This window comes from Leucopleurus acutus (assembly GCF_964270905.1).
Source record: "Leucopleurus acutus genome assembly, chromosome: 3".
NCBI lineage: Eukaryota > Metazoa > Chordata > Mammalia > Artiodactyla > Delphinidae > Leucopleurus > Leucopleurus acutus.
In genome coordinates this window covers 32,525,779-32,550,441 of record NC_139145.1, presented here as the reverse complement: position 1 = coordinate 32,550,441, position 24,663 = coordinate 32,525,779, and the positions used below count along the sequence as shown (strand labels likewise).

General features: G+C 43.9%; 1 protein-coding gene and 1 pseudogene across 4 annotated transcripts in view; both read left to right on the top strand.

Moving 5' to 3' along the window:
• Nucleotides 1-24,663, top strand: part of TENM2 (teneurin transmembrane protein 2) — a gene marked incomplete at both ends in the record, with an annotated part of 1,201,679 nt that overhangs the window by 1,154,735 nt on the left and 22,281 nt on the right. The gene's annotated exons all lie outside the window — the stretch shown is intronic.
• On the top strand, nucleotides 16,950-18,189 carry LOC309959452 (PC-esterase domain-containing protein 1B-like; annotated as a pseudogene). The gene has a single exon. The product of its transcript is annotated as a PC-esterase domain-containing protein 1B-like (transcript).

The window sequence follows — 24,663 nt, the reverse complement described above, 5'->3', positions numbered from 1 at the left end:
ATTTATTTTAATTCAATTCATAAATCGTTTAGTGAATGAAATAAAAGCAACTCCTGGAAATTGCCAGGGAGCAGGTGGGAGAAGGTAGGGAAAGTAGAGGGTCACACATGTGAGTCGTGTGACGTGAGCTACCCCAGAGGCCAGGATTTCAAGGGAAGGGGTATGTCATTGTATCAGTCAGGGGAGGGTGGGGAGGGTGGGGTGGGTGTGATCGGTTAACAAGTGTGAACAAATAAGGCCTGAAATCAGGGCTTAATGAGCAGGGCTAGACATGGCAGGCATCACTGCCATCCTTCCTGGTTGAGGACACAGTGGGGTGACTTCAACTTAACTGCAAGGAAGCCCAGGAAATGGTGTCTTTCTGCATGCCTAAGAAGACAACGAAAGGAGATTTGGTGACCACGTAGCAGGGCCCCTGCCATCCCGATCAGGGCTGAGGGTTGCTTCACAGAAGAGTTGGAATCAGTTCTACAGAGCAGTAGGAATTAGCCAGGCAAAGATATCAGCAAGGGGTGATCAGACGGAGTGTCGCCTGTAAAAAGGCAGAGAGGTCCAAAAGAAAAGGAGTGTCATTTCAGAAAACTAACTCAGTGTGGCCAGAGAGTTGGTCAGGGTTAGTCAGGGTGGCAAGGGAATGGAAGGGCATATTTTTTGCTAGGCTGGCATTTATCCTGAGGACAGTGGCGGGGCTGTTCCAGGGTTTGGTTAGCAGAGCGACGTGTTGGGATTTGTCGCGTTAGAAAGACCTCTCAGGCTTCCTCGGGTGCAGAGGAAGATAGATCAGACGGGGACAGGATAGGAGGAGAGGGGTAATCCAAACAAGAAACGAAATCATTAGCAGAGAAGACAGAGGGACATCTGAGAGCTACTTAGCACACACAATTAACAGGACTTGGCAGCCAGCAGGGTTGCTGGGTCATGCTCACCTTTTAAGGGGCCCCTTCCATGATCATGTAGACTGGGAAGCCAAGAAGCCCTCCAGACTTCAGGGGCTGGCCTGCCAGGCTCTGTGGAGGGAAGGGGCAGGGAACTGAACCCCAAGACAGAGATGTGAGATTCTGACAGCCCCAGTGCTGCCACTTGCAACGGGGAAGAAACTGAATGAACTTGCAGGTGCTACCACTGAACCAGCACCCCCCACCCCCACCCCACCCCCGTGGATAACAAGGGATTCGGAGAGCATCTCTGGTGTGGTAACTGAAGGTCTCGTGCATTGAGGCAAATCGCCTGACCTTTCCCAGGGACTGGCAAGCTCCCGGCAGCCTGGCCAGTTGAGTGCCGTGAGGGCTCGAGGCTCTGAGCATCCCTGGAGTTTACCGAAAATCTCGGTGAAGATATTACCATAGAACAGTACCCAGTGAAACTAGGTACCCCTTCTTCCAGCATTCCAGCCAAGGGCACCTCTCAGGTGAGGAACGCGTCAGCAGCTCTTACATAAAGGCTGGTGAAATGTAAAATGGTAGATGGATGGACCGTGGCCACCCGCTTCCACCAAAATCTTTGTGGCTTTGTTGCTTTGGCAAAATCTCGAGTGGTTGTCTGTGCCCAAACTCAAGGTAGGGAAGGTCTTCATTATGCCTCCCAAGGATTTCTCCAGGAATCTCACTTGAGAGAGCCCTCCTCCCTCAGGCCCTCACCACCCAGCACTCTTTCCTGTTTCCTCTGGCCTTCGAAAAACTCACAAAACTCTTACATCAGGGTACCTGTAAGCTCCATGAGCACGAGGACCATCTCACCGCTGTATCCCTGGTGACAAGTGCCACGGGATGGGCATTCAGACGGTGGGTGACAAAGGAAGGTATGATGACCATGCCCCCTTCTAAGGCGCCTCCTTGGAACAGGTTTAGTGCATAAATGCCTCCGTATCTGTCAGGGATCTTTCCACTGCAAGAGAGAGACAGGAAGTGCACTCAAATTAGCTCAATTAAAAAGGGCATGTGTTGTCTTGCCTCGCGGGCCCCTACCAGAGAGGAGCTAGCCTTAGCAGCTTCACCAGCTCAAATGATATCATCAGGTTGACATCCTTCTCTCGGCCCCCTTCCATCTCTTAGCAATGTTTCCCTTGACACTTTTAGCCTAATTTACCCCTACATTCGACTGGTGACCTCTTCACCCTGGGAGTCAGGCAGACTTGGCTAAAGATGACTCCGGGCTGATATACCAGTTCAGCTTAGTGACCCAGGGGGAAGAGGGAGCAATCCTTTACAGAATTAAAATCTAAAATCCCTTGGAAGAACTCTGAATGGCCTGCCACAGATAGAATGGCAGTCACACCCCAGGGCCAATCACTGGTCAGGCAGGTGGGGGGGGGTCTGTGATTGGCTGGGTCACACGTGGACACGTGTCTCGTGTGACGGACATCTCAGTAAAAACTCCTAGATGGGGAAACCTTAGAGAAAGGGGGTGCTACACCCACAGAATGGTTAAGTCACACTCATACACACCCAGGTATATTCTTCATCCTCCCTCCCTCCAAAGCCTAATCATAAAGCAAACTCCTGGTCCTGAGGACCTCTTAATGCATTAATACTCCTCCCCTCCAGCAAGACATTTTTCTAGACTTTTGGAAGAGAGAACTGTGAAACCACCTCCTCCTGTTAAGATTTAAAACTTCTGCTCTTTCCTAAGATGGGTTTAGTGCGTGATTCTCTCTGATAAGGCAGGCACATAACCACCCTCTAGGATATTCCCTGATTATGATTTACATAGCGATTGCAAAAGCAAGAAACAGCTACATGTGTAGGTAGCAGAACGAAAGGAAAATTGCTTCCCAGATAATCTTCCATCATGATACCAGTATTAGTGTTATTAGTATTCCAGGAAGTGGGAGTTAGTAATTTTGTTTGGGTTTCTGTATGATTAATATGACATTGCAATTACACGTTGGCTTGTGTTACTTTTACTTTTGTGGCAAATGACAGTGACGCGGGAACAAGGTGGGAGGCGGGTATGCATGTGTGCCTGTGAACACACACACGTGAACTCAGTTCTGCATGGAACCCACTCAGGTAGGTCTGTTAACATATGCAGTCATCACAAGAGCCTGAATTTCATGAGCCCTTCCTGCCACAGTGCATTCATTCTACACCAACCAACGTTTTATTTTTTCAAACACTTATTACGTTCCTGGCACTGTTCGAGGCACTGAGTGTTATGTTAGTGAACAGACAAGACACTGAATTCTGAGCAGTGCTTGTGCAGGCAGAACTTGCTATAAATGTAATATTAGCTTAAATAATATATAATTGGAAGGGTAAGCCTCTGCAAAATATATTCAACAATGTATCCCCCAAGCAAACGTTACTTTCGGATGACTTGCTTGCTGTTTTGATTGGTGTGATGGAAAAGTGGAAAGACCCTCATGGAGCTTTATGCTGTAGCAAGGGGAAACAGATAATAATCAAATAAGTTAGTTACAAATAGTGTAAAGAAATGGTGATGGGTGCTGTGGGGAAAAAAAAAATGGTTGAAATAACAGGGAGTGTCTGATTTAGGTTAAGGCCACTCTAGGAAGATGACATTTGGGCTGAGAACTGAATGAAGAGTAGGAAATTTTCAGGAATGGAATGGCAAGAAAGCCTTCTGTGCTAAGGTAGCAGCATGCGCAAAGGCCCTGAGGCAGAACATGAGCCAGTGTAGCTGGAGCAGACTAGCTGGGGGGGGGGGGGGGGTGGTGAGGTCAAGGGATTGGGGCCTGAGAGGATCTGAGAAGCACAGACGTCCTCCCCAGATGTACCCACTGTTGAACACAAAGAAGCATTCATCTGCAGGCTGGACTGCCTTCCCTGCTTCTGAGAGGCTAGGAGACACGCAACGTACTTCTACAAGTTCAGGCTGCAGGATGACAAGTCCCAGTCCGTTCAGTTCATCTGGGCTGAGGCTCCGTATCAGACACCCCTCCTCTCTGCCACAACCCTACCCATGGACCACCTGCCCCCACTGGAACTCTCCCACAGCATCGGAAGTGAGGCTCTCTGCCTGGGCAGGGCCTTTGCTCACCACCCAAGCTTTCACCTGCTGACTTCCCCCTCTGGAATATTCTCCCCGAGTCATCTCCTGCCCTCACCTGTGAAGTCTCATACTTTGGGCCCCACTGAGGCAGCAGTTCCTCTGGGAAACGGGCCTCATCCATCCAGTTCTGGCTCCATGTCCCTCCTCCGTTCCCATAGTGCCTTCCTCTATTTACTCATCACCACAGGAATGTTTTTCATTGTTGGTTCATGTGTCTTTTTCCTCCTCTGACCTGTAAGGTCATGAGGTCAGGGGCCCTAACTGTCCTGCTCTAGTTTAAATATTGATCACATTAACAAGCACAGAGTAGGTGCTCAGTCAATGCTGAATGAGTGGATGTGATTTTAAGTTGACATCATGAAAATCCTCTGCCTCCAACCTCTGTCTATTAAATTCCAGGTCTCGGGGGTTCCTCCCAGAATGACTCCAATTGCTCTTTAGAATGAAGGAAGAAGCCTTTCAGATACTTGGAAGTCACAAATGTCCTGCTCACATTTTCTCATCTCAGTTTTCTTTATTAGAGCTTAGATCATCAGAGCTGGCAGCGTGCTTATACTCGATCTAATTCAACCCCCTTACTCACAAATGTTTGAGCACCAAGCACGTTCCAAAATACTAGAGACACTAAGAAAAATAAGATAAAGTCTCTACCCACTAGGAGCTCACAGGCCATGACAGATAAGGAAACGGAGGCATGACCAGTAAAGGTTCTGCTTTGTAATGACAAAACCGATCGGTGTTAAAACTGCAACTCAGGACTTCCCTGGTGGCGCAGTGGTTGAGAATCTGCCTGCCGATGCAGGGGACACGGGTTCGAGCCCTGGTCTGGGAAGATCCCACATGCTGCGGAGCAACTAGGCCCGTGAGCCACAACTACTGAGCCTGCGCGTCTGGAGCCTGTGCTCCGCAGCAAGACAGGCAACGACCGTGAGAGGCCCGCGCACCGCGATGAAGAGCGGACCCCGCTTGCCGCAACTGGAGAAAGCCCTCGCACAGAAACAAATACTCAACGCAGCCAAAAATAAAAGTAAAATAAACAACCCAATGAACCGACATTTCAAAAACAAAAACAAAAACAAAAACCCCTGCAACTCAAATTCAGGTCTCCCCACCTTTCTACCTCACCGCCATCCAAAACAGCAAATCATCCAAAAATCATGTTTGCTTGGGGAATACATTATTTAATGTGTTTGCAGAGGCTTACCCTTCTAATTATGCATTATTTAAGCTGATATTAAATTTATAGCAAGTTGTTATGTCTGCTCCATCCCTGATCCCATCATAGCATGGAGTCTTGTATGGGAGCTGCTTTTTAAATCCCAGAGGACTGACCCAGAAAGGAAATGAAGATGTCATCTAGGCCAGGCTTTTCCTCTGGGCGGGTGAATAACTAAACTCTCCAAGCGGGGAGTTCTGCTTTTCGGCCTCGCCAGATGTGGACAATCTCTTGCCCTCCCTCACTCATCTTTTCTGGGTTTCCCAGACGTGACGTGGGATGGGCAAGGGATTCTGCTGTAAGTCCAACTGAGGTCTCTCCTGCTGTGCTACAGTGCCCTTTCCAGGAGGGGATCCAGCCCAGCGTTAACTTCCTCTTTCCAGTTTCTCGATTTGCCAGCTCCCAACATTGCCCCTCAAGCTAAGACAGAGTCGCCAGTTATAGGCCCAGCAGGGCCATTTTAATGACAGCGTTTCCTTTTCTCAGGGTTTTGTACAAGGCTCCTTGTGACAGGCGTGTGCCTGGAGAGATCAAAACGTTCTGGAGGGAGATTCCACATCGGGAAACTACTTCCCAGAGTCTGCCCTCTGCAAAAATAAAAACCATGCTAAATAGCTGAGTTTTATTAACTGGGGAAGCCAGGCTGAGGAGAATACCCAATAATTAAAAAGAATGGCTTCCTTACCAACACAAAATTGTATTAATTTAAAAACTGGTTTCTCTGTCACTGAATACCTACTGAGCTGGCTGGGAAGGGAATTGTGCTGATCCTGGCAGTGAAAATAATTCAGAATAACTTTTATGTTCTCCAGGAAGCCTGAAGGTTAATTTAAATATTTTTAGGTGGAATTCGGAATAAGAACAGTGTGGCTAAATGAAAGCCCGGGCACACTCTGAAGCCGGGGCCGGGTGCCTACGAAGAGATGAGCATGCCTGTCAGACCCTCCAAGATCTCGGACCCCATAGCCCAGGCACCTCCTCTTTACTGAAGGGACCCTCACAATTAAACGTATTTGACTAGATTATACGGCTGGCCTGAACTCCTTGACTCAGCTTCCAGCGAATTTATTATATTTAACTATTAGAAGGATCAGGCATTTTTATAGAAATCACGTATTTCAAAAGTTAACTCAGCGACATCACCAAGATGGGAACATAGGTCATCCCTGACTTTGCCCTCACAAGCACAGCAGCTAACAAGGATTCATGGACAGGAAACCACCAAGAGCGTCCTAGAACACAGGGTGAGGCTGAACCACACCCCACCACCCCCACCCCCCAACCCCCGCGCCTTGCACCACAGAGATCAAGACATGTGTATCAGAAGGGTAACAGGAGCACCTGCACGCTGACTGCATTGCCCCTCCCCCAGGCCAACACAGCTCCACTAGTGGGAAAAGAGAGCTCGTGGGCGACATCTGGGACCCCCCAGCACGGTGAGCTGCTTTGTGAGAGCGGCTACTCCTGTATCACCCCACAGGGACTGCAGGAGAATCTGCGGGGCTCAACCACTGGGAAGCTGATCCTGATGGAGAAAGAGGGAGGGGCTTGCAACAACCAGCGCTCAGATCTCGGTAGACCGAGTCCCTCCCTGCAGCGCCCGGGGAATCCCAGCCAGCAGCTTTGCTCAGCTGCAGAACCAAGTCAGTCTGAGCAGGGAACTTGGCAGGAGTTTTACCAGCCCTGGAGGCTGATCTGCCCACTTCCCCCTCCAAGGCATGGAAACCCAGTAATGCTCAAGCCAGGAGGCGGGCAGGCAGAGCTGATTGCCCCAGAGCAAAGTCAGTACCAGGCATGGAGGGTTCCCCTGATATGCCCAGACAGGGGGAGTTCATTCACAGCCCCATTGCTGCTAAGTGTAGCTCTCGGCCCCTTCCAACCAGAAAGCCTGTTCAGAAAATTTGGGAGGTGCCTGAAATGGACCCTCCTGCCCGACCCAGGCATGGGAGCGGATCATAGGCCTACCAGCTGCTGAGTGTGTCTCCCCACCCTGACTGGCCAGGGGGACTGGTGGGAACACGAAGAGGCTGTATATAGCACAGCAAGCTCAAACAGAGAGGTGGGCAGGCAGAGCTGATAGCCTGCAAAGCAAAGCCAGTGGCCCTATTTGGCCAGGGAACTTGGGGCAGAGGTTGGTTTGAATCAAGATCACAAACAAATAGCCTGACAAACCTTGGAGCTAGTTCTTGCACTTCACCCCAAGCAGGAAAACTAATTTGTAACCCCACTCATTGCTGACTATAGGCTTCAGCCCACCCGACCAAGGAACCTAACCACAGCCCATGGGAAGCTATGTAGCCCATCCATCTGCCCTACTTACAGTGGCACTTGAACAGAGAGCACAGTCTACGGCTTTTCCCATCTGCAGAGCAAAACCTGTAGCCCCCATCTGGAGAGGGAATTCAGTATACACTCTTCCCAAATTCAAGTCCTGAAACAAGCCGTGCAGACCCTGGATTCCATTCTGCTGCCCCACTAGGGCAGGGCAGATACCTACTGCTAAGTACAGTACAGCCCACTGGTCTAGTAAGCCTGACCAGAGAACCCAGGCAACTGCAGAGCCCATCCTACAGCCTCACTTCGGCAGGGAACCAAGACAAGAGTCCTATCCAACTGTTCTCAGTCAGCAGCACACCCTCCCACCCCTGCCCTCAGAGCTCAAGCAGTTGCCTCATCCAAAAATAGACCCTGATAGCAAAGCACCAGCTGCTCGAGGTCGTCATCAGCAGACAGTTGCAGAAACTAAAACTGAGCTAACTGGCGAGGAATTCTCTCTACCAAAGCAAACCTACAAAGTCTAGAAGAGAGACCACTTACTCAAATGCACAGATACCAATGTAAGGAATGAAAGCTCATGAAAAATCAGGGAAATATGATACCACCAAAGGAAACTAAGAGAACTTCAGTAACTGAGCCTACTTAAATGAATACCTGTGAACTGTCAGCCAAAGAATTCAAAATAGTCCTCTTGAAGAACTTTAGTGAACTGCAAGAACACACAGACAAATGAAATTAGGAAAACAATTCATGAACATGACAAGAAGTTGAACAAAAATAAAAACCATGAAAAAAATTCTAGAGCTGAAAAATACAATAACTAAACTGAAGAATTCAATTAAGAGCTTCAAAAGCAGACTCAATACAGAAGAAAAAAAAGTCAGCAATCTGGAAGACAGGACAGTTGAAATTATCCAGTCAGAGGAGCAAAAAAGAAAAACAGCGATGAAAGCCTTTGCACTTATGAGACACAAGTCCCCCACCCCCACACAAAAAAAAGAATATTTGCATTATGAGAATTCCAGAAGAGAAAGAGAAAGGAACAGAAAGGATACTTAAAGCAATAATGGCTGAAATCTTCCCAAACCAAAAAAGAGAAATGGACATCCAGATCAATGAGGCCCAAAGGACCCCAAATAGGCTGAACCCAAATAGGACTACACTGAGACACATTGCAATTAACATTGTCAAAAGTCAAAGATAAAGAAAGTTGAGAGCAGCAGGAGGAAAGACAGACATTACATACAAGGGAATCTCCATGAGACTATCAGCAGGTTTCTCAACAGAAACTTTTCAGGCCATGCGGGAATGGGATGATATATTCAAAATATTGAAAGGGAAAAAAAAAACTGTAAACCAAGAATTCTATACCCAGCAAAAGTGTCCTCATAAATGAAGGAAGGAAAAGACTCATGAGCAAACAAGAGCAAGGGAGTTCACCACCATTAGACCTGCCTTACCAAAATGGTAAGGGAGTTCTTTGAGTGGAAGTAAAAGGTCACTAATTAGCATCATAAAAACAGAAGAAAGTAGCATAAAACTCACTTTTAATGGTAAACATATAGTCAAAATTAGATTATGTAATATGGTAAGAGTAGTGTGAATTCACTTACAACTCTAGTTACAAGTTTAAAAAAATAATAATCATAACTACTATAATCTGTTCGTAGTTACACAGTATTAAAAATATGTAAACTATAACATCAATACCCAAAATGTGAGAAGTAAAAGTGTAAATTTTCAGAGTTATATTAAAGCTAAGTTGTTATCAGCTTAAAATAGAAAATGTTATCATTTTAAGATATTTTACGTAAGCCTCATGGTAACCACAAAGGGGAAAACCTGTAGTAATTACATGGAAGAACATGATAAAGAAGTCAGAGAACACTGGTACCAAAAGACATCAAAACACACACAAAAAAAAGACAGCAAGGGGAAATTCCCTGGCAGTCCAGTGGTTAGGACTCCACGCTTCCACTTCAGGGAGCCCAGGTTCGATCCCTGGTCAGGGAACTAAGATCCCACAAGCTGCACAGCGCAGCCAAAAAAAAAAAAAAGGGCAACAGGATATGAAAAGGGGAACAATGCATCTACAAGAAAGCCAGAAAATGATGAACAAAATGACAACAGTAAGTCCTTACTTATCAATAATTACTTCAATTGCAAACATTACATTCTCTAATTAAAAGACATAGAATGGCTGAATTGATTTAAAAGAAAAGATCCAACAATGTGCTGCCTTATATGATACCCACTTTAGCCTTAAAGACATGTATAGACTGAGAGTGAAAGGATGGAAAAGATATTTCAAACAGATAATAATCCCCAGAAAAGCAAGAGTAGCTATACTTATATGAAACAAAAGAGACTTTAAACTAAAAATGGTAAAAAGAAACAAAAAAGTTCATTATATACTGATAAAGAGGTCAATCCATTAAGATATAACAATTATAAATATTCATACACTCAACACTGAAGCATCTAAATATATAAAACAAAAACAGAGCTAAAAGGAGAAATAAACAGCAACACAAAAATAGTTGGGAACTTTAATATCCCCCTTTCAACAATGGATAGATCCTTCAGACACAGAATCAATAAGGAAACAGCAGATTTGAGCAATGCTATAGATAAAATAGACCTAACAGACATATACAGAACATGCTATCTGACAACAGCAGAAAACACAGTCTTCAAGCGCCCATGGAACAATTTCTAAGATAAACTATATGTTGGGCCACCAACATAGCAGATTAAAGAAGATTGTAATCATAACAAGTTTAAAGAAGATTGAAATCATAGCAAGTTTCTCCTCTGACCACAGTGGTATGAAACTAGAAATCAGTAACAGGAGGAAAACTAGAAAATTTACAAATACATGGAAATTTTAAAACACTCTCCTGAGCAACCAATGGATCAAAAACAAACTAAAGCGGAAATTTTAAAAGTATTTTGAGACAAATGAAAATGGAACTACAACATACCAAACCTTAATGGGATGCAGCAAAAGCAGTTCTAAGAGGGAAGTTCACAGCAACGAACACCTGCACTAAGAGGCAAGAAAGACTCCAAATAAACAACCTAACTCTGTGTCTTAAGGAACTAGAAAAAAGGAGAACAAGCTGAGCCCAAGGTTACCAGAAGGAAGGAAATAAAAGAGCAGAAATAAATAAAGAGAACAAGAAAACAATAGATGATATAAAACAAACTCACAGTTGGTTCTTTGAAAAGATCAACAAAACTGACAAACCCTTAGGTACACCAACCAAGGCAAAAAAGAGAAGGAACCCAGTCAACAAAATTATAAATGAAGGGCTTCCCTGGTGGTGCAGTGGTTAAGAATCCGCCTGACAGTGCAGGGGATTCGGGCCCTGGTTCAGGAAGATCCCACATGCTGCAGAGCAACTAAGCCCGTGTGCCACAACTACTGAGCCCACGTGCCACAACTAATGAAGCCCACGTTCCTAGAGTCCATGCTTCGCAACAAGAGAAGCCACCGCAATGAGAAGCCCACGCACCGCACCAAAGAGTAGCTCCCGCTCACTACAACTAGAGAAAGCCCTCGCACAGCAACGGAGACCCAACGCAGCCAAAAATAAAATAAATTTATTAAAAAAAAAATTATAAGTGAAGAAGGACACATTACAATTTATACTACAGAAATACAAAGGATCATAGGAGGCTCCTCTGAACAACTATACACCAACAAACTGAATAACCTAGAAGAAATGGAAATTTCTTAGAAACGTACAAGTTACCAAGACTGCATCAGGAAGAAATAGAAAATTTGAACAGACCAGTTACTAATAAGGAGACAATCAGTAACCAGAAACTGCCCAATGAAGATAAGCTCAGGATCAGCTGGCTTCACTGCTGAATTTTCCCAAACATTTTAAGAAGAATTAATACCAATCATTCTCAAACTCTTTCAAAAAAATAAAGAGGAGGGGAACACTCCCCCAAGCTTATTTTACAAAGCCAGCATTATCCCGATACCAAAAGCAGAAAAGAAAACTACAGACCAATATCCCTAATGAATATAGATGCAAAAATTCCCAATAAAATACTAGCAAACCAAATTCAGCAGCACCTTAAAAGGATCATTCACCATGACCTAGTGGGATTTACCCATAGGATGCAAGGATATTTCAACATATGCAAAATAGTCAGTGTGATACACCACATTAATAGAATGAAACAAAAAAATCATATGATTATGTCAATATATGCAGAAAACAAGCATTTGACAGAATTCAACACCTGTCTGTGATAAAAACGCTTAACAAATTAGGTATAGATAGAACATACCTCAACATAATAAAGGCTATATATAACAAGCCCATAGCTACATCATACTGAACAGTAAAAGGTTGAAAGCTTTTCTCCTAAGATCAGTATCAAGACAAGGGTGCCCACTCTCACCACTCCTATTCAACATAGTATTGAAAGTTCTAGCCAGAGCAGTCAGGCGAGAAAAATAAATAAAGAGTATCAGAATTGGAAAGGAAGAAGTAAAATTATCTCTATTTGCAGATGACATGATTTCATACATAGAAAATCCTAAATACTCTGCCAGAACACTGTTGGATATAATCAACAAATTTGGCAAAAGTGTAGGATACAAAATTAACAAACAGAACTCAGTAGTGTTTCTATACACTCAGAATGGATTATCTAAAAAAGAAATGAAGAGAATGATGCTATTTGCAATAGCATCAAAAACAATAAAATAGTTAGGACCAAATTTACCAAGGAGGTGAAAGATTTCTACTTTGAAAAATACAAGACACTGATAAAAGAAATCAAAGAAGACACAAATAAATGGAAAGGTGTCCCAGTTTCATTGAATGGAAGAATTAAGATTGTTAAAATGTCAAAACTACCAAAAGCCATCTCTAGATTCAATGCAATCCCTATTACGATTCCAAAGGCATTTTTTACAAAAGTAGAAAAAAAATTCTAAAATTTATATGGAACCATAACAGACCCCGATGACCAAAGAAATCCTAAGAAGGAAGAACAAAGCAGAAGGTATCACACTTCCTGGTTTCAAGCTAAACTGCTAAGCTACAGTCATCAAAACAGTATGGTACTGGCATAAAAGCAGACAGATAGACCAATGGAATAGAACTGAGAGCCCAGAAATAAATTCAAGCTTGTATGGTCAACTCTATTTGACAAGGGAGCCAAGAATACTCAATGGAGAAAAGATAATCTCTTCAATCAATGGTGCTGTGAAAATTGGATATTCACCTATAAAATAATGAACCTAGACCCCTGTCTTAGACCTCTCACAGACAGTAACTTGAAATTGGTTAAAGACTTAAATGTAAGACTTGAAATGATCAAACTCCTAGAGGAAAAAACAGGAAGAAGCTCCTTGATATGGGTCTTGGTAATGATTTTTTTGGATATGACACCTAAAGCACAATCAATAAAATCAAAAATAAACAAGTGAGAATTCGTCAACTATAAAGCTCTGCACAGCAAAAGAAACAATCGACAAAGTGAAATGACAATTACAAAATGGGGAAAAAATATTTGTGAACCATACATCTGATAAAGGATTAACATCTAAAATTTATTTTAAAAACCTCATACAATCCAATGGCAAAAAAAAAAAAAAAAATTAAAAATTGGATTGGGCAAAGGACCTGAATAGAAATTTTTTCAAAGAAGATATACAGATGGCCAACAGGTACATGAAAAGATGCTCAACATCACTAATCACTAGGGAGATGCAAATCAAGAACACAATGAGATATCACCTCACCACCACCACCACCCCCCATTAGAATGACCATCCTAAAAAGACAAGAGTTAACAAGTGCGGTGAGGATGTGGAGAAAAGGGAACTCTTGTGCACTGTTCGTGGGGTTGTAGATTGGTGCAGCCACTATGGAAAACAGTATGAAGGGTCCTCAAAAAATTAAAAATATAATAGAACTACTATATGATCCAGCAATTCTACTTTTGGGAATATGTCTGAAGGAAAAAACACAATGGATTTCTGTTTCCCCATGTTCATAGCAGCTATTTATAATAGCTAAAATATGGCAATATCCTAAGTGTCCATTGACAGTGAATGGATAAAGAAGTTGTGGTATATATATACAATGGAATGTTATTCAGTCATTAAAAAAATGAAGAAATTCTGCCATATGCAACAACATGGATGAATCTTGAGGGCACTCTGCTAAGTGAAATAAGTCAGACAGAGAAAGACCAATACTGTATGATCTCACTTACAGGTGTAATCCATAAAACAAACAAACAAAAATATCCCAAAACTTATAGTAAAAGAGATCAGATTTGTGGTTACCAGAGGCAGAGGTGGGGGAGGCAGAACTGGAGGAAGGTGATCAAAATGCACAAACTTCCAGTTCTAAGATAAATAAGTGCTAGGTATGTAACGTACAACATGATGACCATGGTTAACCCTGCCGTATTATGTGTGTGGAAGTTGTTAAAGAAAAGTATTACATAATGACAAAGGGGTAAATCCAACAACAGGATATAATATTTGTAAGTATTTATGCACCCAACATAGGATAACCTAAATATATAAAGCGAATATTAACAGATCTCAAGGGAGAAATAGACAGGAATAGAACAATAGTAGGAGACTTCATACCCCACTTACATCAATGGATAGATTATCCAGACAGAAAATCAATAAGGAAACGTTGGCCTTAAATGACATATAAGACCAGATAAATTTAACAGATATAAATAGAATGTTCCATCCAAAAACAACAGAATACACATCTCCTCAAGTGCACTGGGAACTTTCCCCAGGATAGATCATATTTGAGGCCACAATACAATTCTTAAAAAATGTACAAGGTTGAAATCATATCAAGCATCTTTTCTGACCACAATGGTTTGAAACTAGAAATAGAACTCAATTAGAAGAAGAAAACTAGAACATTCACAAGTATATGGAGATTAAGCAACATGTATAGATCAGTGAGTGAAACAAATCAAAAGAGAAATAAAAATATACCTTGAGACAAATGGAAATGGAAATACAACATAAACTTAAGGCAGACAGAAAAAGCAGTTCTAAGAGGGAAGTTCATAGTGGCAAATGTCTACCTGAAGAAACAAGAAAAATCATAAATACACAACCTAACTTTATACCTCAAACGAAGCCCAAAGTTAGCAGCAGGAAGGAATAATACAGATCAGAGCAAAAAAATGAACGAAACAGAGATTAAACAATAGCAAAAATTCAGTGAAACCAAGAGCTAGTTCTTTGAAAAGATAAACAAGATTGACAAACCTTTAGCTAGATTTAAGAAAAAAGAGAGGACTCAGATGAATAAAATCTGAAATGAAGAAGAAATTACAATCGATATCACAGAAATAAAATGATCATACTAGATTACTATGAACAATTATACACCAACAAATGGACAACATGGAAGAACTGGATAAATTTCTAGAAACATACAACATACAAAGACTGAATCAAGAAGAAAGAGACCATCTGAACAGACCAATTACTAGGAAGGAGATTGAATCAGTAATCAAAAACCTCCCACGAAACACAAGTCCAGGATCACATGGCTTCACTTGTGAAGTCTACTTAACATTTAAAGAAGAATTGATACCAGTCCTTCTAAAAAGAATGCTTCCAAACTCATTTAATAAGGCCAGCATTACCCTGAAACCAAAACCAGACAAGGACACTGCAAGAAATAAAATTACAGGCCAGTATCCCTGATGGAAATAGATGAAAAAATCCTCAACATAACATTAGCAAACTGAGTTCAACAATACATTTAAAGAATCATACATATGATCAAGTGAAATTTATTCCAAGGATGCAAGGATGGTTCAACATCGATAAATCAATGTGATACACATTTACAAAATAAAGGATAACAATCATATGACCATCTCAATAGATGTGAAAAGCATTTGTCAAATTCAACATCCATTTAGATAAAAACCTTCAGCAAAGTGAGTGTAGAGGGAACGTACCTCAACATAATAAAGGCCATATATAATAAGCTTATACCCAACATCATAGTCAATGGTGAAAGGCTGAAAGCTCTTCTTTTAAGATCAGGAACAAGACAAGTACACCCACTCTTGCCCCTTTTATTCAACACAACATTGGAAGTCCTAGCCACAGCAATGAAGCAAGAAAAATAAGTAAAAGGCATCCAAATGGGAAAGGAAGAAGTACAACTGTCACTATTTGTAGAAGCCATGAAATTATATATAAAATACCATAAAGACTACCAAAACAAAACAAAAAAAGAATTAAAAACTTCAGTCAAGTTGCCGGGTACAAAATTAATATACAGCAATCCGTTGCATTTCTATACACTAATAACAAATTATCAGAAAGAGAAATTAAGAACACAATCCCATTTACAATTGCATCAAAACGAACAAAATACCTTGGAATAAATTTAGCCAAGGAGGTAAAAAACCTGTACACTGAAAACTGTAAGACATTGATGAAAGAAACTGAAGGCGACACAAATAAATGGCAAGGTGTTCCGTGCTCACGAAGTGGGAGAATTAATATTGATAAAATGTCCATACTACCGAAAGCAATTTACAAATTCAATGCATTCCCTAACAAAATTCCAATGGCGTTTTTCACAGAAATAGAGCAGACATTTCTAAAATCTGTATGGAACCACAGATACCCAAATGGCCAAAGCAATCTTTAAAAAGAAGAACAGACCAGAAAAGTTGGGGCAAATAGGAGTGTATGGGCACCAAGAGTGTGGATGAATTCACCTAAGGGAAGAATGTTGGAGAAAAGAAGGAAGGAGCCGATGAGTGGGCCTTGAGAAAGACTGACGTTTGGGGATAGCCAGAGAAAGAGAAACTCACACAGGATACCAGGGGAGGTGAGACAGGAGACCAGGGTGTCAGACTCTCCAGCAGAGTCATGGAAGGGAATCACCATCGGTGCCCCAGCCCCAAGGAGCTAAGGATGCTACAGATGTGATAACGACCAAGAAGTAGTCACTGAAAGGAGCAGCAAGGAAATCGCTGGGGATTTACTGACAAACGTTTCTTCGCTTTGATGGAGTTGGAAGCCAAAATCAAGTAAAAGGAGGAGTGAGTGGGAGGTGAGGACCCAGACACAGCCAGTTCAAACAACTTGGCAAAAAGTGGCCTTGAAGGGGAAGCAAAAGATAGGACTGTCCTGGAGGTGGAGTCAAAGACGGTTCCTTTCCTTTTTAAAGCAAGAAACTAGAATGTGTTTAAGGTTTAAAGAAAGGAGCCAGCCCCAGGAGATTGAAGGAAACAGAGAATGCCTAATTCTCCCCTCTCTGGGGCACCTCCTGGAGCAAAGTGCCTGAGGATGTAGCAGGACCAGCCACCTGAGCTGAGGGACCACCTTTACACCTGAGGAGCCATCCGCAGACCCACCGAGTGAAAGGAAGGAGCTAGGCGGCGCGTCCCGAGCGTCATGGGCCACGGGCTCGCCTCCGAAGTGCAGCAGCTGCTCCACAACAAGTTCGTGGCCATCCTGGCGGACTTGGTCCAGAGGGCCGTGTACAAGGACCTGGTGCTCCTGCTGCAGAAGGACTGCCTGCTCACGCTTAGCCAGCTCAAGGCCAAGGGAGAGTACGGCTTCGAGCAGGACGAGCTGGTGCAGGGGGGCAAGCAGGGCCGCATGCATAACGGCACCCATACCGCGAGGTGCGCTTCTACTTCCTGACGCACGTGTACTCCTGACGCGCGACTACCTCGAAGCCATCCTGGAGTTGCTGCATTTGGGTGAGCACGACCCGAACCTGGTCATCATGAGCTCCTGCCTCTGAGGCCTCACCAGGTACGCAGAGGACTCCTGGCCAAACTACCTGCAGAACCTGGAGAGCCTATTTGGGCGCCTGTGCCAGGTGCTGCCCTAGTCGTGCCTCCTGGTTTGGAACACGGCCATGCCCGTGGGCGACAACATCACCAGTGGCTTCCTCCCACCGGAGCTCCGACCCGCAGCCTCCACCCTGAAAACCGACGTGATTGAAACCAACTTCTACAGCTCTGACGAGGCCCAAAAGCACGGCTCCGACAGAGTGCGCTGGAACAAGCGCGCGCACCAACAACTCTCCCAGCTTCTGCTGCCCCACATGGCCAACGCCTGGGGGGTGGAGCTGCCCCAGCACGACCCAGTGGGCAAGTGCATCAATGACGGCCCTGCCAGGGGAGGACCTGGCAAGAGACTTGAGAGGCAGCCCCCTCTCAAGGGGGGGCTGCAGAGATCAACCAGCCTTCCCTCCTCCCCAACCCCTGCCTCCACCTGGGTGCTGCCCCCTGCCCCCCACACCACCCACCCCAGTTCCCACTCCTGTCCCTACAACCCTGTCCCATCCCCTTTCACGAGGTGACACCCCCATTCCTAGTCTGTCCCCAAGATGCCCATTTTTCTTCAGACCATCCTTTCCAATCGAATCAATTCTCCTTAAACCATTTCCATTCAGATATTCCCCCAAACTACCCAGACAGAATTTGCCTTCAAAGTTGACTTTATGTTTAGTCCCCAGCTGCCTAGGCCTCCCTTCCCCCGACCCTGTTATCAGCAGCAGGCCCCTGTGGTCCACAGGGGTTTTCCCTGGCATCGTCCCTGTGGCCCCTATGTGCCCTGGAGAGGGCGGCCTAGAACTTCCAAGAGAAGGGCCCCAGCCTATGGAGAGCCAAGGCCTCAATAGACTGACTTGGAACTTCCTCCTCATGCACATGGACTGGACAGACCGTCTGCCTCTCCCCAAACAGACTGACCTTGTTAACTGAAGCCTTTGGTCCATCACTGTTATCAGTAATGGCAGGGGAGAGCAGTCTGACCCATTCTGTTGGCTGTGGCCTCTCGCTGCACTCTGGGGGTGGTGGGGGGTGACCAGCATCATTCCTGCCTTCCACTCCCTATTCTCTTTGTCTTTTTGTAAATATAAAATTGAAATTAAAAATTTGTTTCATTGGGGCTTCCCTGGTGGCGCAGTGGTTAAGAATCCGCCTGCCAATTCAGGGGACACGGGTTCAAGCCCTGGTCTGGGAAGATCCCACATGCCACGGAGCAACTAAGCGCGTGCACCACAACTACTGAGCCTGCACTCTAGAGCTCGTGAGCCACAACTACTGAGCCCGTGTGCCACAACTACTGAAGCCCGCATGCCTAGAGCTCATGCTGTGCAACAAGAGAAGCCACTGCAATGAGAAGCCTGCACACCAGATCGAAGAGTAGCCCCCACTCACCGCAACTAGAAAAAGCCCGCAAGCAGTAACAAAGACCCAACACACCAAAAATAAATAAATGAATTTTTTTTAATTGTTTCATTAAAAAAAAGAAGAAGAACAGCAAAGCTGAAGGCATCATGATCCCTGATTTCAAACTCTATTGCAAAGCTATAGTAATCAAAACAATATGGTACTGGAATAAAAATAGACACAAAGACCAAGGGAACAGAATTGAGAGCCCAGAAATAAACCCACACATGTATGGTCAATTAATTTACAACAAAGGAGCCAAGAATATAAAATGGAGAAAGGACACTCTCTTCAACAAGTGGTGCTGGGAAAACTTGACATCGCCATACAAAAGAATGGAACTGTACCACTATCTTATACCATGCACAAAAAGTAACTCAAATGGATTAAAAACTTGAACGTAAGACCTGGAACCATAAAACTCCAAGAAAAAGCGTAGGTTCCTTGACATTAGTCTCGACAGTGATTTTCTGGATTTGACATAAAAGCAAAGGCAATAAAAGTGAAAACCAATAAATGGGGCTATTAAAAAGCTTACACAAGCAAAGGAAACCATCCACAAAATGAAAAGGCAGCCTTTTCATTATAATGTTTTTTAATATTTACAAATCATATATCTGATAAGGGGTTAATATCTAAAATATAAAAAGAACTCATACAACTCAATAGCAAAAAAAATTTTTTTAAACCAATTCAACTAAGGGACTTCCCTGGTGGTGCAGTGCTTAAGAATCTGCCTGCCAATGCAGGGAACATGGGTTTGATCCCTGGTCTGGGAAGATCCCACATGCCGCAGAGCAACTAAGCCCATGTGGCACAACTACTGAGCCTGCGCTCTAGAACCTGTGAGCCACAACTGCTGAAGCCCATGCACACTAGAGCCCATGCACTGCAACTACTGAGCCCATGCACTGCAACTACTGAAGCCCATGCTCTCTGGGGCCCACATGCCGCAACTACTGAGCCCGTGTGCTGCAACTACTGAAGCCCGCACATCTAGAGCCCATGCTCCACAACAAGAGAAGCCACTGCAATGAGAAGCCCACACACCGCAATGAAGAGTAGCCCCTGCTCGCCACAACTAGAGAAAGCCCACACGCAGCAGCAAAGAGCCGACACAGGCAAAAAAAAAGAAAAAAGAAAAAACCCAATTCAACTTCGGGACTTCCCTGGTGGTACAACAGTAAAGAATCCACCTTCCAATGCAGAGGATGTGGGTTCGACCCCTGGTCGGGCAACTAAGACCACACGCCTCAACTAGAGAGCCCACGTGCCACAAACTACAGAGCCCACACACTCTAGAGCCTGCACACCACAACTGCAGAGCCCATATGCTCTGAAGCCTGTGCGCCACAACTAGAGAGCGAAAACCCACACGCCACATGTAGAGAGAAGCCCACACGACACAATGAAGAGCCCACGCGATGCAGTGAAAGATCCCACGTGCCACAACTAAGACCCAATGCAGCCAAAAATAAATAAATAAATAGATATACTAAAAAAAAAAAAAAATTCAACTAAAAAATAGGATCTGTGGGGCTTCCCTGGTGGCGCAGTGGTTGAGAGTCCGCCTGCCGATGCAGGGGACACGGGTTCGTGCCCCAGTCCGGGAAGATCCCACATGCCGCAGAGCGGCTGGGCCCGTGAGCCACGGCCACTGGGCCTGCGCGTCCAGAGCCTGTGCTCCGCAACGGGACAGGCCACAGCAGTGAGAGGCCTACGCACCGCAAAAAAAAAAAAAAAAATAGGATCTGTATAGACATGTTTCCAAAGAAGACGTACAGATAGCCAACAGATCCATGAAAAGGTGCTCAACATTACTGATCCCTAGGGATGTGCAAATCAAACCATAATGAGATATTATCTCACACCTGTTAGAATGGCTATTATCAAAAAGACAAATAACAAGTGTTGGGAAGGTTGTGGAGAAAAGGGAATCCTTGTGCACCGTTGGTGGGAATGTAAATTGGTGCGGCCACTATGGAAAACCGTATGGGGTATCCTCAAAAAATTAAAAAATAGAACTACCATATGAGCCAGCAATTCCATTTCTGGACATATAGATGAAGAAAATGAAAACACTAACTCAGAAAGATATACACCCCAGTGTTCACTGCAGCATTATTTACAATAGCCAAGACATGAAAGCGATGTAAGTGTCCATCAATGGATGGACGGGTAAAGAAGATGTGATATATATATAATATACATATACACACACACACAAACGGAATATTATTCTGCCAAAAAAAAAAGAATGAAATATTGCCATTTGTGATATGGATGAACCCTGAGGGCATTAAACTAAGTGAAATAAGTTGGACAGAGAAAGACAAATGCCGTATGATCTCACTTACATGTGGAATCTTTAAAAAGAAGGAAAAAAAAACAAGATCATAGGTACCGAGAACAGATTGGTGGTTGACAGATGTGAAGAGTGGGGATGGGCACAATGGAAAAAGAATCAAAAGGCACAAGTTTCCAGTTACAAAATAAATGAGTAATGGGGTTGCAATGTACATCGTGGCCCTTGTAGTTAATTCTGTATTGCGTATCTGAAAGTTGCTAAGAGAGTAGATCTTAAAAGTTCTCACAGAAAAAGAAATTCACAGCTACGTACGGTGACTAATGTTAACTAATCTTATTACGGTGATCATTTCACAATAGATAACAATATTGAATCACTATGTTGTACACCTGAAACTAATATAATATTGCATGTCAATTTTATCTGAACTTTCAAAATAAACATAAAAGTCATTGATTAAAAAAGTTGTGAGGGGCTTCCCTGGTGGCGCAGTGGTTGAGAGTCCGCCTGCCGATGCACGGGACATGGGTTCGTGCCCCGGTCCGGGAAGATCCCACATGCCGCAGAGCGGCTGGGCCCGTGAGCCATGGCCGCTGAGCCTGTGTGTCCGGAGCCTGTGCTCCGCAATGGGAGAGGCCACAACAGTGAAAGGCCTGCGTACCCCGGAAAAAAAAAAAAAAAAAAAGTTGTGAGGACAGTAAATCTTAAGTGTTTTTTCCTTTTTCTTTTTTCTTTCATATCTATATGAGATGATGAATGTTAATCAAACTTAACGTGGTAATCATTTCACCATATATGTAAGTCAACTTATTATGCTGTACACCTTAAACTTATGCAATGATGTATGTCAATTATTTCATTAAAATCGGGGGGGAAAGTTAGCTCAAATCAGCGCTATAACAAAATCCCATTCCCAGGGACATGATGAATTTAGAAATAAAATCCCACCCTAAATTATCAATGGCTAATGATTAGCACCTATTACTTTTTTTATGGTTGGTACACCTGGGCCAAGAGACCAAAGGCCTCGATAGCTTTAAGTAATAGTGACAAACCTAAATGGTAGCAGTCTGAGGTTGGGGACCCATCTTCTGTGCTTGCCCACTGTGCTGTTCTTTCTGCATTCTTAGCACCTGCACATACTAATATAGTTGTTTTAATGATAACCATGCTTGTATATTTGATTTACAAGTTAACATCTCCGATGAATACGTTATAGCACTATAAATACATGCAAACATACACATACGTACATACGCACACGATTATATTACGGATATATGATTTGTCTGTTGGTCTCCCCCAGGTAACTGAAGATAAGGCCTTATATCACACTAAGTGTATTTTAACCAATAGTATGCTTCGGAATCACCCAGCTCCTATTCCCTGGGGAGCTGATTCAGCAGCTGTGGAGTCAGCCCTGCAGCCATGCTTTAGAGAGCATCCTGTGTAGTTTAGAATTTCCTGTCTGTTGGCGAACCACTCGTCAGAGCGGGTGGTACAGCCTAGGGGTGAAGAGAGTGAGCTCAGGATTGGGACCCTGGCTCCACCACTTACTATTTGTGTAAGCTTGAGCAGGGCACTTAAACCTGTCTGTGCCTTGCATGTAAAATGGGGATAATAGTGCTTGCCTGGGAGCGTTGTGAGGATTAAACAAGATAAAACATGGGCAGCGCTGAGGACACACTAAGCCCATCGTAAGTTCTTGGGACGTGTTGCTTTGTTGGTGTTGCTCATCCTTGCGTTCCAGAGCAGGCACCATGCCTGAAGGAGCAGAGGTTTAACGTTCAATAAATAACAAATGCACTGGGGGTTGTATGCTATCAGCAAAGAGAAGCAAAAGGGGAAAGAATAAGCAAAGGGACAGAAGAACAGAAGCGTGGCCAAGGAGGTGGGATATGCATAGGCATGGTGGGAGAAATCCTGAAAATCCTTCCTCATTGTTGCCACAGTACTCATTCTGCCTCATAAAATGTTAACGAGGTCTTGAACTGAAACTCTTAAACACATAGGATTAAGAATCTTGGTGGCCTTCTGCTGTTGTCCCAAATGACGCAACCCAGTATGTCCAAACTTGTGTTTCCAGAGGAAGTGATCTTTCTGACGCCAGCTTGTGGTCTGCTCTGGAGCTCTAGACCATATCTTCAACATCTTCAGTGATTCTGACAGCATTAACTTTGGGGCCTGTTGAAAATATCCTACCACACTCACTCTTTGCTTTCTTGAGGATTCTTCCCAGTTACCGCAGGTTTGACCATACGATTCTTCCACTCGAAGCTGGATTGCGTTATAATCCCAAGAACTCACCACCTTTATTCTCTCTCCATGCCTCAGCATTTTTTTCCCCTAAATGTTTATCTCACATGTTCTGTCCCCTTTTTTCTGGGATGACTCCATGAAAACAGCAATGGTTTGGGGGACCAGGTGGTCCTGGGTTCAAATCCTGCCTCTGCCTCTGAGGGTAATTGCCCATATATAAAATAATTTCTACCTACATTGTGAGAATTAAACTGGGATCAGATATGTAAAGTACCTAGCACAGTACCTGTCAAAGCACCAAGGGTTTATCAGTTTAGATTAGTTTCAACTGCTGGTAACAGAAATGAGAAATAACAGTATCTTATACAAGATACAGGCTTATTATTTTTTATGCCCTAAAAGGAGTCTAGCGGGAAGCAATTCATGGCTGGTACAGATGACCTAGGTCATCTTGAAGACACCTAGGTTGACAGGGATCTAGACATTTTCTCTGGATGAACCATTATCTTTGAGGTTTAACATCCTCAATGTCACCCCATATTCACAAAGTGAATACTGGAGCGCCGGTGGTCACATCCACATTCCACCTAAGAAAAGAAGGAAAGTGGGAAGGACAAAAGGGTGTCTACTTCTTAGCTAAGTCTGCTTGCTTTAAGGTTCCCAGAAGACCCAGCCAACAACTACTACTTAAATCACTTTAGCCACCCCCGTCTCCAAAGGAAGCTGTGAAATGTAGTTCTTTACCTGGGTACAATGCTGCTCCCCAATATAACAGGTGCCTGTCGTGTTAGAATTATTCCTTGTCTCCTCCAAAGCCGCAGGGTGGAACCCTCTAGAGTCCCTTACAGTCTCTTCATCATTTGACACATCTCAGGGCACTCAATGCATGTACGATATATACCATGCAGAAAACAGTAAAGCTGGTTCATTAACTAGTCAAAGTCTGAAGACCTGAGTTCCAGACCAACCTAATACTTCATTGCTGTGTGACCTTGAGCAAGTGTATAACCTCTGTTGGAGGCTCAGTTTCCTCATTTGTGAGCATCAACTCAGACAGTGGATGCAAACTGCCTAACACAATGCCTAACACAGTAGCCCTCAGCACACGCCAAAGTTACTATTACTATCAACGTCATCATCACCATCATCATTATTATCGTTAAGTGCTATTGAAGTATTAGGGTGAAGTTAGCAGGTGTCAGACATGTCTCACATCCCTTCCTTCTGCATGTTTACACCTTCCCTCGCCTTCAGCAGTCACCCCAGGGATGTCTGGATTTACAGTCAATTACATTGAAAGAGCCTGGGCTGAGTTGGCCTCATTTCCTTCCCTTCCAGCCATCCACTCAGGGCT